Below are 18,139 nucleotides of genomic sequence, written 5' to 3'. Positions count from 1 at the left end.
AGATCATTACGAGTGTCTCCACAATCTTTTCAGCTACCTCTTTCAGACCCCTGGGGTGTAGTCCATCTGGTCCAGGTGACTTATCAACCTTCAGACTTTCCAGGTTCCCAAGCACCTTCTCCTTTGTAACAGCAACTAAACTAGCCTCTTGCCCCATGACACACTCTAATTTCTGGCATTCTGCAAATGTCTTCCACAGTGATGACGGACACAAAATACTTACTAAGCTAGCCTGCCATTACTTCGTTCCCTACCCCCCATTACCACATCTGCAGCGTCATTTTCCAATGGTCCAATAACCACTTTCATCTGTGTTTTACTCCTTACATATCTGAAAAAACTTTTGGTATCTTCTTTTACATTATAGGCTAGCTTACATTCATAGTTCATCTTTTCTTTCTTTAAGGCCTTTTTAGTTACCTTCTGTTCGTTTTTAGAAGCTTCCCAATCCTCTAACTTCCCACCAATTTGTGCTATAATGTATAGCCTCTCTTTTACTTTTATGCTGACTTTGACTTCCTTTGTTAGCCACATTGCCTCATCCCCCCCATCCCTTTAGAATACTTCTCCTTCTTCAGGATGTATCTATCCTGCACCTTCCAAATTGCTTCCAGAAACTCCAGCCATTGCTATTCTGTTGTCATCCCTGATAACGTCCCTTTCTAATCATTGTTCCTATCCACAGTGACCAGATGCTCTCTCTTATGCCTCTGTAATTCTCTTTACTCCATTGCATTACTGATACATCCAATTTTAGCTTCTCCGTCCCAAACTGCAGGCTGAGTTCTATCATATTATGATCACTGCCTACCAAGGGTTCCTTTACCTTAAGCTTTCTAATCAAATCTGTGTCATTACCTAACATCCATCCAGAATTGCCATTCCCGTAGTGGACTCAACCACAAGCTGCTCTAAAAAGCTTCTCATAGGCGTTCTACAAAATCCCTCTCTTGGGATCCAGCACCAACTGGATTTTCCCAATCTACCTGCATATGGAAATCCACCTTGATTTTTGCAACATTACCCTTCTTCACATGCCTTTTCTATCTCCCAGTGTAATTTTTAGCAACATCCTGGCTACAGCTCAGAGGCCTGTATATAACTCTCATCAGAGTCTCTTTACCCTTACGGTTTCTTAACTCTACCAAAAGGATTCTACATCTGCCAATCCTATGTCACCTCTTTCTAAGAATTTGATTTCTTTTTTTTAAACCAACAGAGCCACCCAACCCCTCTACCTACTAGCCTATCCCTTGTTAAGCTCCCAACTATGATCTTATTGCAGCCCACAACATTATACTTGCCATTCTCCAACCAGCTGCTTCATCATCTACCTTATTACATCACCCTTCAGCCCTGTATTCATCATCCTTTTGAGTTTGGGCCCCCGTTACACTTCACCTCATCCCACTGACTGCAATGATGTCCTATCATTTGCCCTTCATTCTTCACAGTCTCACTTTGCATCTACTTGTATACCAACTGTTTTACCGCGCCCCCCCCCCCCACCCCCCGGCCAAACTAGTTTAAACTCTCACCAACAGCTCTAGCAAATCTGCCCACAAGGATATTGGTCCCCCTCGGGTTCCGGTGTAACCCATCCCTTTTGTACATGTTGTACTTTCCCTGGAAGAGATCCCAATGATGAAGAAATCTGAAATCCTGCCCACTGTATCAATTCTTCAGCAATGCATTCATCTGCCAAATCAGCCTGTTCTTACCCTCACAGGTGGCAATCCAGAGATTACTCCCCTGTATGTCCTGCTTTCCAACTCTCTTCAGGACCCCCTCCCTTTTCTACCTTTGTTGTGTACCATGCCTTCTGGCTGTTCACCCTTCCCCTTTGGAATGCCATGGACCTGATCCGAGGCATCCCTGACCCTGGGACCTGGGAGGCAACATACCATCCGGGCTGTCTCTTTCACATCCACAGAATCTGCTTTCTACCCCTCTAATTATGGAACTACTGTACCCCTCTTCTCCCCCTCCTTCCCTTCTGAGCCTCAGAGCCAGTCTCAGCACCAGAGACCTGGTTACTGTAGCTCCCCACCCCCCCCACCTCCCCCAGTAAGTCGGCCCCACCCAACAGTACCCAAATAGCTCTACTTATTGTTGAGGGGAACACCAACAGGAGTACTCTGCAATGGCTGCCTATTCACTTTCTCCTTCCTGACAATCACCCAGGAACCTGCCTCCTGTAACTTAGGTGTGACTACATTCCTGTAGCTCAGATCTATCAACTCCTCGTTCTCCCACTTGACATGCCATACAGAGAACATTCTCCAAGTGAAATGGTGGGATTAAACCAAACAATGTTTCAAGCCAGAAGCACTCCAGTTGCAAGTGTATTGGCATTCCTGGCCCCTGGAACTTCATTCTGGTTTCACACCCAGCCACTCTGGACTCTCAGCTTTGGTCACATACCCTGCTGGCTCTCTGGAAAATGGCTCACGTTCCGGGCTTATGAGCAAATCTAATGTTGAACCATCAATCAGCTGGTGTATTGTCAAAGTTTCCCGGTATTTGTATTTAATATCTTGGAAAATGATGTCCAAATGCTTTCAAAATTTACGGTTTCACACATGCACCATGAATTGTAAGTTATTCATTGCAAACCAATGACTCTGCTTTTAGAGAACCAAATCTGTCAGCGGCTCACTCCTGGGATGCAAGTCCCATAACTTCCCATTCTGTTTTGAGCTCCATCCTTCATATAGAAGTTAAATTACAAACAATTTAAAGTTACTGCTTTCTGAAAACAGTTTCTCAGAAAATAATTACATAAAAGTGGGTAAACATTTCTTTTAACAGATACATTGGGAATACAGGGAGAAGCTATTCTGAGGGAGGAGATCAAGAACAAGGGCATACAATTGCATAATTCCAACTAACTACTGGCCCATAAACTGAAATAGTTAATTCTGTCCATCTTTCCACTGATGCTGTCTCTCAGTGTTTCTAGTATTTTCCATTTTTAATTATAGCATGGGCAATTATACCAAAGATCATGAATTGGATTGACAGGCAAGTAATAGTTGACAGATAAGCAATTCGTTGACTAGAAGGGCAGGTCCAAGAGGCTGAATGATTTTATCATGTTCTCAGGCAGCAAATCCTTTCTTAATTCTGGGCTAGAGACTTAAAATAGCATCTGAACTTAAAGCCGTGGGCTTGGTTGGCATCCCTCGACTGAGTTAACAACACCTTGTTTGCAGCTCAAGCTCCCCTGACTTGACATAGCATTAAGACTACAAATAAGAATTAAAGGCATTCCCATGTATAAACCATAAAAAACACTTGCTTTTGAGAAGGAATGTCTCCCTCCCGAGACTGCATCTCTCCCTTAGTCGCCTCGTATTGAAGGGTCATGCAGACTATCAGTTAGAGAGTTAACATAAATTTAATCAAACACCCATCCACCCCAAAGATTACCACTTCAACAAATACGCAATTGCTCTCCTAATTTACAAAGGAGACAGACTCAAAACACTGAGACAATTCAAAAGGGTAGTTATTAAATACCTGGCACCGTGTTAACAAAGTACGTTCATTCCTTGAACTTTTTTCTAAACAGCCAGTTAATAGTAGCGTTAAATTGGACAGAGGGCGGGTGAAAGAGGCCTATTTAAAAAAAACATATTAAACAATGATGTATTTTCCAATTAGGTTGTAACTGAGCTGCAGATTGAACCCTAAATCAATTCTATTTCGGAAGAATTAAGGAATATCCACTTATTGAGTGAAAAGGTCCGACTCATTTTCCAATTGGCACTGATGCGGACCATGACAAATGAGATCTTCGGTTCACGCTTGGACAATTTGTAAAGCGCGTGCCCCGCCTCCAACGGAAAGGGGTTGATCATTGGTGAGAATATTGTTCTTTAAAAGACTATGACATTCAAAATTACTGGAACTTCCCATATCTTTATTCACCAATATGGTTGGTCGGAAGACACACCAGATGGAAGATCTGGGGGAGGGGGGGAAGAGCTTCATGCCGTTTTAATGCTGCGGGCTCACATTGAACCTCTGCTCCTCCCAAAACACCGAGGTGTGTTTGTTTGCAACCAATCCCGGAGACAAACTAGCCAGCTCCATCATTCATTTAGTTATTGCACGACCACCCACTTCCCGCCCGCCACAGACCGTCGGGTTCCATTTCTCTGGGAAGCGGGCAGTAGTACAGAAAAACCACGTCTCCCAGCAGCGAGAGCGGGGCGCGAATTGCGTCTATGCTCTCTTTCCTTCTTCCCCAAAACCACTACCCCTCCCCAATTTTCTGAGCAGCTACAAAAGATGGCGGGCTGGAAAGCGACCTCCCGCGGGTTGTTCCTGTTACTGGCTACCGCCGTCGGTTCCCGGAGCATGATAACCCGGGAGCCGGAGACGTTGTAGCGGAACGACGAACGAGATATTCGCCCTGTTCCGAGCGGCGGGCGAACTGGAACTGAAAACAATGTAGCGGACGCTTTGTTACACGGCGGCCTCTGGATACAATGTATCGACCGGGAGCTGGCCCCGCTATTCCTAGGCTCCAACTCCAGACCTGCCTCGCCCTCCTGCAAGCCCCAAGGCCGGGGCGAGGGTTCCCGCAGACACAAGAAACAGGAGACTGGGTACCTGCCCCGCGGATCCGCGCCGCTGTAACCAGCGGCCGCTTGCTGGCTCGCCTCTAATCTTCGTGCATCCTCCGCGGCGACATACGGAGCCCGCCGAGACACTGCGCCTGCGCTGCCCGCGCGGGGCCCGATGGGAGGTGCAGTTCTCCTCTCCGGGACCAAAGGTCAGGAAGCGTTGGGGCTGAGTCAATTCGGACTACAACTCCTAGCATGCCGGCACTGCGCAGACGTAGTCTCCCGGTGTTTGAGGTGTGTATTTAAAAAAAGCGAAACTAAGAGGCGGCAAGAAAATTGATCTCAGTTGGGTTGCTTTCTTGTTCGGGGGGTGTTGAAAGAGTCTGGCGGAGGATTTTGGAAACCCACCCCTCTCCCCTGTACGAAGTTGTTCACCAGTACGACATAGGCAGGAGAGTGAGCGCTGCACTACTGTCAGTGAGATTGTTCTCGGCGCCAAGTAGCGGCTCCATTACATAATGGCGCTTCTGCACCTCTCCCTATTCGGGGCGGGTAATTGAGGCGCTGTTTTACAGTACAGAAGGAGCTGATTGGCTGCCTCGCTGACCCTTGCCCCGAGTTCAAGTATTGTTTGGAAATACTGCTTCGAGTTTAAATAATTCTATTAACGTTTCCAGTCAAATTTAAAACTTGTTTAAGGTGTAACTCCTGCTGTCGGAGCATTCCAGGCATGGTCAGTGTCCAAAGCTTTGCGCTCGATCAGGACTTGAGCCACTTTCGAATCCTGTTATCTTTGTACGGTTGAGGGAGGGCAGTGGAAGGGCAGCCCTTTGAATGTTAAACCTGGTCTCAGTTGCTCCTTATAAGCGGATTTAAAAGATCGCGCTGTGATTTGAAATAGATCTGGAAAGTTCTCCCTGGTGGACCTGAAGTAGGGTCTTGCGCCGAAACGCCGACTGTGGTGCTGCCAGACCTGCTGAGTTCCAGCACTTTGTGTGTTTACCAGCATTTGGAGAATTTTTTGTGTTCATTATCGCTTTGTTTTTTTTTCACCCTGATTTAATTGTCTTGATGCTGTGTAATGGCTATTTTCCACTCAAAAAAAATACCAACAATGAAATGGCGCCATTGCAACAGCATTCACTTGGTATTAAGATCTCCATTTTAAATATATTTCGTATTTTATTTTTAATTTCTCTAAGCATTCATAGCTTATTTAATTAGATATACAACACGGAATAGGCCTTCTGGCCCTTCAGGCTGAGCAAACCCTGACAATGCTGATTTGACCCTAACCTAATCACAGGACAACTTCCAATGATCAGTTAACCGACCCAGTAGGTCTTTGGACCATCCAAGGAAACTGGAGGACCCAGAGAAAACCCATGCATTCCACATGGAGGACGTACAGAGACTCCTTACAGAGGACAGTTGCTGAACTGGCTGGAATTTAGAAGGATGGGTGTGGGGGGGGGGGGCGGAATCTCATTGAAACCTTTCGAATGTTGAAAGGCCTGGACAGAGTGGATGTGGAAAGGATGTTTCCAATGGTGGGGGAGTTTAGGGCAAGAAGGCACAGCCTCAGGATAGAGGGGCGTCCATTTAAGACTGAGATGCAGAGAAATTTCTTTAGCCAAAGTGTGACTTTATGGAATTTGTTACCACGTGCAGCTGTGGAGGCCAGGTCATTCGGTATATTTATGGCGAAGATTGATAGATTCTTCATTGGCATCAAAGGTTACAGGGAGAAGGCCAGGAACTGGGGTTGAGGAGGAGGGGAGAAAAAGATTGGCAGAGCAGAGTTGATGGGCCAGATGGTCTAATTCTGCTCCTCCGTCTTATGGACACCGGGTTGCACTCCGACGTCCCAAGCTGTGACAGCGTCACGTTAAGCGCTATGCTGCCATGGCACCCAAATCTGTTACTCTTTCTTTTCCTCTTGGGGTTAAAATGTTCTGATGATTTGGATGTTTGGAAACTAACTGTGAAATTACAAAGCAGGAGTTTTATCATTGCTAGTTATTTGGGAAGTTCATTGGGGAAAGAAATCTGAATTACTGGAGTAACTGGAGTATCTTTTAACCTAGTTCTATTCCATATCTCATGAGTCTTCAAAATCCAAAACTCCAATCTTGGTTCTGAATTTTCTCAACAAATCAGTCTCCTCAGCTGTAATGAGTCAAAAATTCTGAAGTTTTGCTGCCAACTGATTTCATCCCATCAGAGACCTGAATGACCAGCTCTTCATTTTAAAACAACCACCTCTCCTAGATACCCCATCCAGGAGGATCATCAACTAGCCACCTCCCAAGGATCTCATGCAGATAGCAGCAGAAGGGCATTTCTGCGTGGTGACCTATATTGAAACATACACTCAGTGGCCACCTTATTTAATATACCTGTTCACCTCATTCATGCAAATATCTAATCAGCCAATCATATGGCAACAATTCAATACTTAAAAGCATGCAAAAATGGTCAAGACGTTCAGTTATTGTTCAGAACAAACTTAAGTATCGGGAAGAAATGTAATCTATCACTGACCGTGAAATGATGGTTAGTGCTGGACAGGGTGGTTTGAGTATCTCAGAAACTGCTCATCTCCTGGGAATTTCATGCACAGTAGTCTCTAGAGTATACAGAGAATAGTGTAAAAACAAAAAAATAAACCCTGTGAGTGTCAGTTCTGTGGGGAGAAATGCCTCGCTAATAAGAGAGGTTGGCGGAGAATGGCCGGATTGGTTCAAGCTGACAGGAAGGTGACTAACTTAAATAACCACACATTACAACAGTGGTGTGCAGAAGAGCATCTCTGAATACACATGACTTCAAACCTTAAAGTGGATGGGCTACAGCAGCAGAAGATCACCCCGGGTTCTACCCCTGTACCTAATAGCGTAGTCACTGAGTGTATTGAGAGGGATAATAAATTAACCATGTCAGAATGGTGGAGCAGACTTGACAAGCCAAATAACCTAAAACAAAGCTAGATCATATTAGCTTCTCAAAGACTGAAACTATAATCTGCAGAAAATTTACAAAGGTGTCGTCTAGGATTAAGAGATAATTAGAAGCCTATGGAATACTGGCCTTTGTCTCAAGAGAAGTCTAAGGAGTTGGAAATTTTGTTGTTACTCAAATCTTGAGTTAGCACTCTACTGGACCACTGTGTTCATTATGATCATTGTTTTACTGTGAAGGATGTACCTTTTTTCAGTGTGTCGCACCAGACAGTCAGCCATTCTTGTCTGGCGTGTGGTGTCAGGATTGGTCTCCTTTCAGATTAACCGGGTCACGATATGAACGTTCCTGACTCGACCCTTTTTTTTCACGAGACCGGGTGGCTAGCTCGACACTCAACCCGGCACGGATGAAAAGCGTGCTTGGGGGGGTGGCCGGACTTGGATTCGAACTCGGGAGCCTTCGCTCCGGAGTCTGGCGCTGATGCCATTGCCAGCCAGGATGTACCTAAATGAGTACATCCTCACTGTCAGGATGAAAATGGGACTGACAAATACTGATTGTGAGAATGTTGGATTTAAGAAGCCAAGTCAGTGCAATACCAGCACAATGAAACATTTTCATGCATGACAGACACGTAAATTCAGACAAAACAGATTAATTATACAGACCGAGAAGTAAACAAAACTTTCAAAAAAGACAATCCTGCAAACATACAAGTAGAAATAAGTCCATGGTAATGCAGGAGTTGGTCTGCAGTGAGCCGTTGCTGAGATAGAATTCGGGTTGTGCAGATTGATTCAACAATCTGTAGGTTGTAGGGAATTAGCTGCTCCTGAATCTGTAGTGTGGGACTTCAGGTTTAATGGTAGTAGTGATTAGAGGGTATGGCCCAGACAGTGGGAGGTCCTTGTTGATAGATGCCACCTTTCTGACGTGTGGACTAATGAAGGTTCTTTCAGTGGTGGAAGGCTGATGAACCAGGCTGTGTTCTCGGCTCTCTGCAGCCTCTTACATTTCTGTACTTGGAATTGCAGTACCAGGCCATAATGCAGCCAGTCAGGATCATTTCTACAGTGCATCTGTAGAAGTTTGTTAAAATATTTGGTGACATGCCAAATCTCCTCAAGCTTCTAAGAAAAAAACCCAGCACTATATTTACATTTATGGCCCTTCGTACACCTGCTTTTGTTCCGCATCCCTTAAAATCATTTTTAAAATTTATCATTCTCACATTCAAAATTAACAATTGACCTTGTATCACTTGCAATTTGAAGACGGGAATACCAGACGTGACCAGGTCTCGTATGGAGGTGTTTCCTAAATTAATCACTGAAACACTTGGCTCTAATGTTTAAGATTGTGAGACTTTGTTCTGAGATTCTGCAACCAATGGAAATGGATGATCTCCCTTTCCAGTTTCTCCTAACTAAATTCCAGGGAACATAACTGATTCATGTTGCCATTTCTTGCCGTTTAATCCAGGTATTGTTCTGATAAATCAATGCTGTAGCACGGCAGGTACTTCTCCCGGATCAGTGCTTATGTCACAAATAATTTTCAATAATGCCTTCTCTGGTAATCAGCTTCAATAAATAACAATAAGCAGGATCTATCTAATAAATAACAATAAGCAATATCTATGTCTATGCAGATGAAATGGCAAAAGAAAGGATAGTGGTATTAAATGAAACAACCTTTGGTGTTGGCGTGAAGAATGTAGTTTACAAATATTGGAAAACGCCAACTATAAACATGAGATTCTGCGAATTCTGGAAATCCAGAGTAACTCACTCAGCAGGTCACCAAAATCCTGATGAAGTGTCTAAAATGTGAACCCTTTATTTCTTTCCATAGGTGCTGCCTGGCCTGCTGAGTTCCTCCAGCATTTTGTGTGTGTTACTCTAGAACAGGAGTTCCCAACTTTTTTTATGCCATGGACACCTGCTGTTAACTGAGGGGTTTGTGGACCCCCAGCTGGGAACCCCCGCTCTAGAAAATGTTAGTCTACTGATATACGAACTTATCACTATCACAATGCCTAGAACGTTTGCAGTGGTTAGAAAAGACGTAGGCTTTACTGGACTCTTGAAACATTATCTCTCCCTGCTCACTGAGTGGTCATGAACATCTTACAAGCAAATCATTGAAATATACTGTATGTGTTACAGAAATTTTTCATTTCATCTGTTGAAACGGGAAGAGTGATCGACAGTTCAAAACATCCATTGAAGAACTGGAATTAGGAGATAATACCAACCACATCAAACTACTGTTTATTATTGAGGTAAAGCGCAGAGTTGGCCCTTCAAGCTGCGCTGCACAGCATTTAACCCTAGCCTACTCAACAGACAATTTACACCGAACAATTAACCTAGCAACAGCTTTGGACTGTGGGAGGAAACTGGAATAAAACACAACAGAAGGAACCCCACATGGAAAACATACTAACTCCTTACTCCTTACAGGCAGCGGTGCGAATTGAACTCAGGTCACTGGTACAGTAAAGTGTTGTGCTACTGTGTTATTCAGCACAGAATCAAGCCCTTTGGCCTTCTGATCATTAATCATTGGCACACAATAATTCTACGTGATTCCCATTTTGTATTTTATTACTCCCCCCCCACCCCCCACGTTCCCTGACTTACATGGGGAGACAGGGCAAGCAATTTACAGGGGCAAGTAACCTACCAACCCACACAGCCCTGGGTTGCGAGAGGATACTGGAATACCTGGAGGAAACCCCTGCAGTCGCAAGGAGATCAAGCAAACTCCACACATACAACCTAGGAAGTCAGCACCGAACCGTGTGCAATTCTCAAAATCATGGTTCCTGTAACATCTGCAGGACAATTGGAATTCCAGGAAAAGAGATTCTAAAACAAATTCTCAAAGCAAATGCCGGGAGCAAAACACTGTAATCGAGATAGTGTTTCAGCCTTTGGCACAGCAAACGCTCTGACTTGCTGCATTCTGAAATTTATGGAATTGAAACATACTGTAACCCTTAAAAATCAACATCTGACCAAACTCCCTCACACTGCTTTGCCATTATGTCAACCAGATTTCCGAAGAATGATGACCAGAGTGGAAGCTCACAAAGGCTTTACATCTTGTAGTAATTTGGTGATGCAGAAATATGTTTTAAAGATTTTCCTGTACAATTCATACATTGAAGTATTAGCACTAAAAATAGACATATAAATGTTGTGCAAGTAATGTGGCACTCAGTGCTGAATTTCACTGGATCTGACTCCAAGAGCCTGTGGGTTTGGTGACCTCTAGATCCAAACAAAGGAAAGCCAGCATTCTATTTTCCTTTCTGATTTATTTTTTGTACCTCTCCATGATGTTTTAATTCACCCCCCCCCCCCCCCCACTTTTGGAACAATTACTCATAGCCATTCACAATATAAAAAGAACTTCGATCTATCTTTTTAAAGTCCAAAGTGGTTTAATTTTTTTTTATAGTTTTGTGTTTCCATCTACACTATTTACAGTTCCATCTACATTTATCTCTGGGTTATGTGGGTTTCTGTTCTGCAATCTACATAATTTTTAAATAGGATGAAAAGTTGCAGAACTGACATTGTGAGATATCACTGGTCATATTCAACCAATCTGCGTAATTGTTTTTAACCACTGCTCTTTGTATTGTCACTCATCCAGTTTTACATCAACAATTTTATTCCAACTTTAGCTTAAATTGTACTTAAAGTTTTTTTATGATACAATTGCCATCTGGAAATCCATATAAATTCCCAGTTAGGCATTTCCCTACCCATCACTTCAAAAATATTCAAGGTATAACCCCCTGCTCAATTTGCTTTATACTTACGACTGTGAGGCTAAGTACAGCTCCAATGCCATATTCAAGTTTCCTGATGACACAATCAAAGGTGGTAATGAATTGGCATAAAGCGGGGAGGATGAAAATCTGGCTGAATGGCTCCACAACAACAGCCTCTCACTCAACATCAGTAAAGTCAAAGAGCTAATAATTGACTACAGGAGGAAGGATCCAGAAGTCCATGAGTCAGTCTTCATTTTGGAGATGGAGAGGGCCATTAACTTTAAATTCCTTGCCGTTATCATTTCAGAAGCTCTGTCCAGCGAACAGCACTTAAGTGGTATTACGAAGAAGGCACAACAGCACCTCTGCTTTGTTAGAAGTTTATGCAGATTTGACATATTGTCTAAAACTTTGACTAACTACTGTAGATGCATGCTGGAGAGTATCCTGATTGGCTGCATCACAGCCCAGGATAGAAACACCAATGCCCGTGAACAGAGAAACCGACAAAAAGTAGTGGATACAGCCCAGTCTATCACAGGCAAAGCCCTTCCCAACTTTGAGCACATCCACAAGCAGCACTGCCACAAGAAAGCAGTATCCGTCATCAAGGACCTCTACCATCCAGGCCATGACCTTTTCTCACTGCTGCCTTTGGGAAGGAGGTACAGAAGCTTAGGACCCACACCACCAGGTTCAGGAACAGCTAATACCTTCAACCATCAGACTCTTGAACCTTCACTCACCTCAACTCTGAACTGATTCCACAACCTATGGACTCACTTTCAAGGACTCTAAAACTCATGTTCTCAATATTATTTATTACATATTTGGTTTTTTTTTTGTATTTGCACAGTTTTTTTCCACAATGGTTGTTTGACCGTCTTTGTGTATGTTCTTTACATTAATTCGATTGCGTTTCTTTGTATCATCTGGCTCGAAGGAGCAGCTATTCTTTCTGGCACCACAGTGGTGAATCAGTTAGCATGACATTATTACAGCTCAGGGCACTGGAATACGGAACTCAGTCCCTGCGTCTTTTGTAAGGAGTCTCTGCAGCTCATCCCTGTGGAGTGCGTGGGTTTTCTTTGACTTCCTCCTCCCTATGATCAATGATTTTCTCCCACAGTCCAGAGATGTACCAAGTAGGTTAATTGATTGTTGCAAATTGTCTCGTTATTAAATTCGGGTTAAATCGGGTTGCTGGCTGGTGGAGTTTGAAGGGCCAGGAAGACCTATTCTGTTCCCTTACCTCTAAGTAAAATGAAAATAAACAGTGAATGGGCACAAGAAATTGAATTTCAGGCAGTATATGGTGACATACACCTACTTCGATAATAACTTTACTTTGAACTTTGTAACCTTAACAAATCATTTTACCTCTCAAATCAGCTGTAACTTTTCAAGATGTTCTGACACTAATTATTGACTCCAGTATTTCCCCAATAACAATTTTGGGTGAAAATGAAAACATAGCAAGAGAATCTTATATGTTGGTGTTCAGTGGGATTTGAGTGAAGTGCAAAATTAACATTAAACTACAGCAAGCAGTTGGGATTGTTGATCTTTATTGCAATGCAATTGGATTATACGAGCTAGACAATCTGACTGCAGTTGTGTAGGACTTAGCATCATGTCCACTTTTCAATTTCGAATACTTAGAACAGGGGATCTCAACCATTTTCATGTCACGGACCCCTACCATTAACTGAGGGCTCTGTGGACCCCAGGCTGGGACCCTGTGGTTTAGAAGGATTTACTTGGTTTGGGGATGGTACAGCAAAAGCTCTCTAGTTTGGTTCCTGGCTTAAGAAGATTCTGGGGGGAATTTGATTCAAGTGGACCTCTCTGAAGGTTAAAATAATGAGAGGTGATCACATTGAAACAAAAGAGAGAAGGTGAAAGAGTGATTGGCTCATCCTACCAGATACAGTCCCTTTGTTTTATCCACTTATTTCCTTCTTCCACCCACCTTCTCTCCTGAAAATTAATTACTTTTTTCTTTTCAGTTGTGATGAAGGTCCAAATTCTGAAACTGTAAATGTTTCTCTTTTCACAGATGCTGTCTGAACTACTGATTGTTTGTGGTATTTTCTATATTATATTAATGATGTTGAGTTAATTAAAATGTGTACAAATCTATTCCCTCAAGTACTCAGGCTACCTGTTGTAATACTGTGACTCTGAGAGTGTTTATAGAATGTAAGATTATAACCATAAAGCTTCTATATGTTTGGACCAGATCTAACTCCTTTAATCTCCTTGTAATTAAAATTGTACATTCCAAACATCTCCATGGTGAAATAACAATGAATTGCAAAGTTTGACTGTAATTAGAGACTCAATCGCATACAATTGTTTTGAGATGCATTTCAACGTGGGAAAGCAGCTGTTGAGGTTCAAGGAGAGTACCACCAAATTAGTGATGGTTCCGACACTGAAAGTTAAAGAGAACAGAGTTCACTGGAGTCAATAATCAGAGAATATGGAAGAGGGACAGCATTCAGAAGAAGGTTGTGGATTTGAGGTGAATAATGTGTTTTCCGCCCCCCCCCCCCCAGACTGGATTAAAAAAAACCAATAAAGGTGAACCGGAGTGGGAGATCAAGTTTAAATTACAATGGGAACCGAATAGGCAGCAATGAAAATTGACGGCAATAACTTAACAATACACAAAAATTTAAAGGGACATTTCAAAGAAGTACTCAAGGTGATTTATGAGTGAGATAGAGAAACAATGTATTCTGGCAGGAGAGTTTAAAAATTACTTCATACAATTGCAAAACCTTTTCCCCTTTGCTCAAGCCGTTGTTAAAGTTTGGGGTGGGCGGGGGGGGGGGGGTCAATGAAATTATGTAATACTATTTTTCGCCAAAGTTGCTATCCACAAGTGTGGTGGCTCCATTCTGATTTGCATGAATTTTGGTTACTAATCAAAAAATTTTCCATTTTAAATTTAGCTTGTAACACCCAATAATCCTTCAAAATGACCTTCTTTTCCTCAGTATGTATTTATTCTAACATGAGATCACAGCTGGATTTTCTATCCATCTCTCCAAACTCCTCTGAATACTGAAAGGCTTAGATACAGGGGACGTGAAGAGGATGTTTCAATTAATAGGAGATTCTTGGACCCGAGGGCACAGCCTCAGAAGAAAGGGGTATTTAAAACTGAGATGAGGAATTTCTTCAACCAGAGAGTGGTAAATCTGTGGAATTCATTGCCACAATGGCTACGGAGGCTAAACCATTGGGTGTATTTAAGGAAAAGATAGATAGGTTCTTGGTTGGTAAGGGTTATGGGAAAAAGGCAGAAAAATGGGGTTGATAAAAAAAAAGATTGAATGACAGAGCAGAGCCAAGGAGCCAAATGGCCTAATTCTGCTGCTACATCTCATGGTCTACTGCTACCATGAGAACTCCCTTACTCAGCCTTTGAGTATCTATCATCATGACTCATTAAACGTCTGTCAGTACCACCCATCCATTCAAGTGTAGTTTTGACCAACATAATACTTTTCAGTTGCTGAACATTTACCCAACATTACTGAATGATAATCATGATTGACAAGTCAGTTGTTTATACTTATGCTCATACCACAGCTCACAAGTGTAGCATATACTGAGGGTGCGTGCACACTGATGAACTATACCATGTGGTTTGACTTTTGATATTCTACTTTACCAACCAGTGTGGAATGCATCAGTAAAACATGTCTGTCTATTCTAGTTCAAAGATTCAAAGTACATTTATTATCAAAGAATGGAATAAATTATACGCTGCTTAAGGAAACCAAGAACCCAATTAAAAAAAAGAAAGACCATCGTCTAGTTACTTGGCTTACTCAATATCAATACAAAAGAGCCTACCGATGATATCTTTAAGCTAGGGAATCATTACACAAGGAGAGACATCAATTAATCAATGACATTAGAAAAGCAATTGTACTAATTTTTTTTTATTTACTTAGAGAAACAGGCCCTTGTGGCCCGATGAGCCCCTGCCATCCAATTACATCCATGTGACTAATTAACCCACAAACCCATATGTCTTTTAAATGTTGGAAGAAACACATGCAGTCACAGAGAGAACATACAAACTCGTTAAAGACAGCGGCAGAACTGAATGGGGTCAAAGGCACCGTAATGCTACCGTGCCATGCCTAATTTCATCGATAAACAGTTGAAGAAGGAACCCGAACCTCCCTTAAGTTGTTAAGTTAGTTCATTGCCCTATTTGTACTCCATTGATCTAGCATTGTTCTGTAATCTTTAATATTTTGGTAAATCAAATATCTGTCAGATTACACTTCTGAGGTTTTGAATTGAACCCATGATTTTGCAGGTGTTTAAATTTTTTCTCGCCCTTCATGTGTATGGCTTTAATTTTGAAGCCAATATTTCTTTGTTGATCTGGATGTGATGCAAACTCGAAAGTCATCAGAAAGTCAATTAAGATGCAGTGAAGAAATGGCTTCATCAATTTAACAAAGCATAGGCTGCCAGCCTTTTACAATCAGTCATCAGACTCATCCTCTACAATGGGCATCGTGTTTCCTGCCTCTCTGAATGAGAAAGCATCTATCAACGCATGTGAGACACAGCCAAGCCATGTCCTCCCCAGAGCATCTGGGGCTACATCTGTGTAAAGTGGTTTCTCAAATGTTCCTGGAACTTAGAGCCACAAGAACATTTAGTTTCATAGTGATATTTCTTTCCAAATCTGATCCCCACCAGGACAGCATTCTTTCCACATCCCTAATCCTTTTTCTCTAAAACTAAAACAGAAACATAAAAAAATATACATTTTAGCAACATGGGACCCAGAGTAAGAGATTAAACCTGTCAAATCTGTTTGGTTATTCAGTAAAATCTTAGCTGACTGGAGTCTTAATTCCACATACTCATTCTTCATGTATGTTTTTTTCCACAAGATATGACTCTGTCCCTCAATTAAAGATATTTATTGAGCTTGAATCTATTGCTTTGTGTTTGAAGAATATTTAGGTAGAAGGTGTCCAGAGAGAGAGAGAAAAAAAACTGTTGGAACTCTGAGATGTAGAGCCATTTGTGGAGATCTGAAATCAATAAGAAGTTTCGGGAAAAGCCCTGCATATCTGGCAGTCCGATAAAACTGAAGATCTGACAACATCTGTTAACCAGCACAATTTCTAAGATAATATATCCTTCTGTGGGTGAATTCTTCTTTATGAGATGCTTTGGTTCATTCCATGAACACCACTAATACTCAGTACTCTTTCTACATCGCCTTGCTGTGGGATCACAGGAGATGCACCTCCTTTCCAAAGGTTCAGGGGCCCCAAATATACTTTAAAAGTGAAACAACTGACCTGAACTTCAATCAATTTGCTCCCTATATTGAGTTAGGTTGAGCAGTCTCCGGATATTTTTCATAGATATATGCAAACAAAAACAGTCTTACTGTAAATTCTTTCTTGTCAGGGATCAACCACTTCTGACACCATGAGCCATTGGATATTGAGGGATAGTGCAGAGCACACCAGGATGCCAGCATGCAGCATATTAGCCTGAACTTTATTGATAACCCAGCTTGTACAGATTGTGAACTCCTCCCATGTAGGAGCGGCTAACTGAGTGGCATAGGGATAACACTATTAACCATCACCACAGTAACCATACATGGATTGAATAACAGCTTGGAAGAACACCTCCAATCAACAAGCACGAACCCCAACCTTCTGATTGCCACTCATGGCAACATTAGCAATAGACAAGGCAAACTGAAGACATCCGCTTACTAGCATTGACATTCCCCTTAGGTACTTGTCCTTCCAAACAAATTTCAGCAAAAGAATTTAATACAACGTACAGTGAGGACAGAAGAGGCAGCCCGTTCCAGGTCCCGCCCATTGCTTTGGTCTGATGATGATACAGAGCAATTTATGGATTCCCTCCCCAAACCCCATTTTGGAGACCATATGTATCATATATCACTGCGACATCAGCGTCGGACTTAGGGACGAAAGGTCCCGAGTTCGAATCCGGCTCCCCTGCACGCTTTCCATACGTGCTGGGTTACGAGCCGGTGATCTCTTTGGAAACTCACTCGGCAGAAGGCAATGACAAACTGCTGTAACTTGCCTCGTACGCGGTTCCCCACAGAGAGGCGCGAATGTGACGTACCTTTCCTTTATCTATCATACAGATGTGTGATATTCTCTCAAAGGCCCTCAAATTGGTCCACCCATCAGTTCCATAGGCAGCGATCATATCCCTGAATAGCGCAAGGTTATCAGCGATCTTTCTTGTAGCTCAAGTATGCCCTACCCAGAATGAGGTACATTACGCCCTCCGTGCTCTGTGATTTTGTACAGATGGAGCTAACTTCCTTTCACTGTAGACCATTTGAGCTATAAAGGCCAACATTCTGAGGTTTAATAATTTCTTTTGCCTCTGACTATCATATCTTGGCCAGCTAGTCATCTGGACCTCACTAAATTTATTTAGACCTCTGCTGTCCACCCTTTATACAGTTACAAATACATCATCATTCAAGTAAAAATGAAGCCACTCAGCCAATCATGCTCATGCTAGCTCATTACTGGAATTATCTTTTATGTTCTACACTCCTGCTTAGTCCTGTGATTTGTCATTTTTTTTCCAGTACTTATTTGATAGTTATAAATCTGCCTTTTCGGGCACTCTCCGCATCTGGCCCGGGATCCGCTTGGCGCCCTCGGGCGCTAGGGGAGACGGAGCGGGAGTCTGCAGACTCGGGGCATCTCTTGTCCACGGCAGCTCCTCGGCGTGAGCCGGGGGACCCGGGTTT

At 42.6% G+C, this 18,139-nt stretch overlaps 1 protein-coding gene across 3 annotated transcripts in view; it reads right to left on the bottom strand.

Moving 5' to 3' along the window:
• The window catches only part of LOC140186343 (bromodomain-containing protein 3-like), a 40,901-nt gene extending 35,965 nt beyond the window's left edge, over nt 1–4,936 (bottom strand). The window contains exon 1 of one of the 3 annotated variants that reach the window (XM_072240496.1): nt 4,621–4,936. The gene's annotated coding sequence lies outside the window, so the exon portion shown is untranslated. Of the gene's footprint in view, nt 1–3,522; nt 3,625–4,620 lie in introns of those variants that run through there. The other 2 variants (XM_072240494.1, XM_072240495.1) reach the window with 2 other exon arrangements.
• Between the last annotated feature and the right edge of the window lie 13,203 nt (nt 4,937–18,139).

The sequence above is a fragment of the Mobula birostris genome, chromosome 22 (assembly GCF_030028105.1).
Source record: "Mobula birostris isolate sMobBir1 chromosome 22, sMobBir1.hap1, whole genome shotgun sequence".
In the NCBI taxonomy this organism is placed as follows: domain Eukaryota; kingdom Metazoa; phylum Chordata; class Chondrichthyes; order Myliobatiformes; family Myliobatidae; genus Mobula; species Mobula birostris.
The sequence above is the reverse complement of the archived record's forward strand: the minus strand, read 5'-3'. Positions and strand labels throughout refer to the sequence as shown.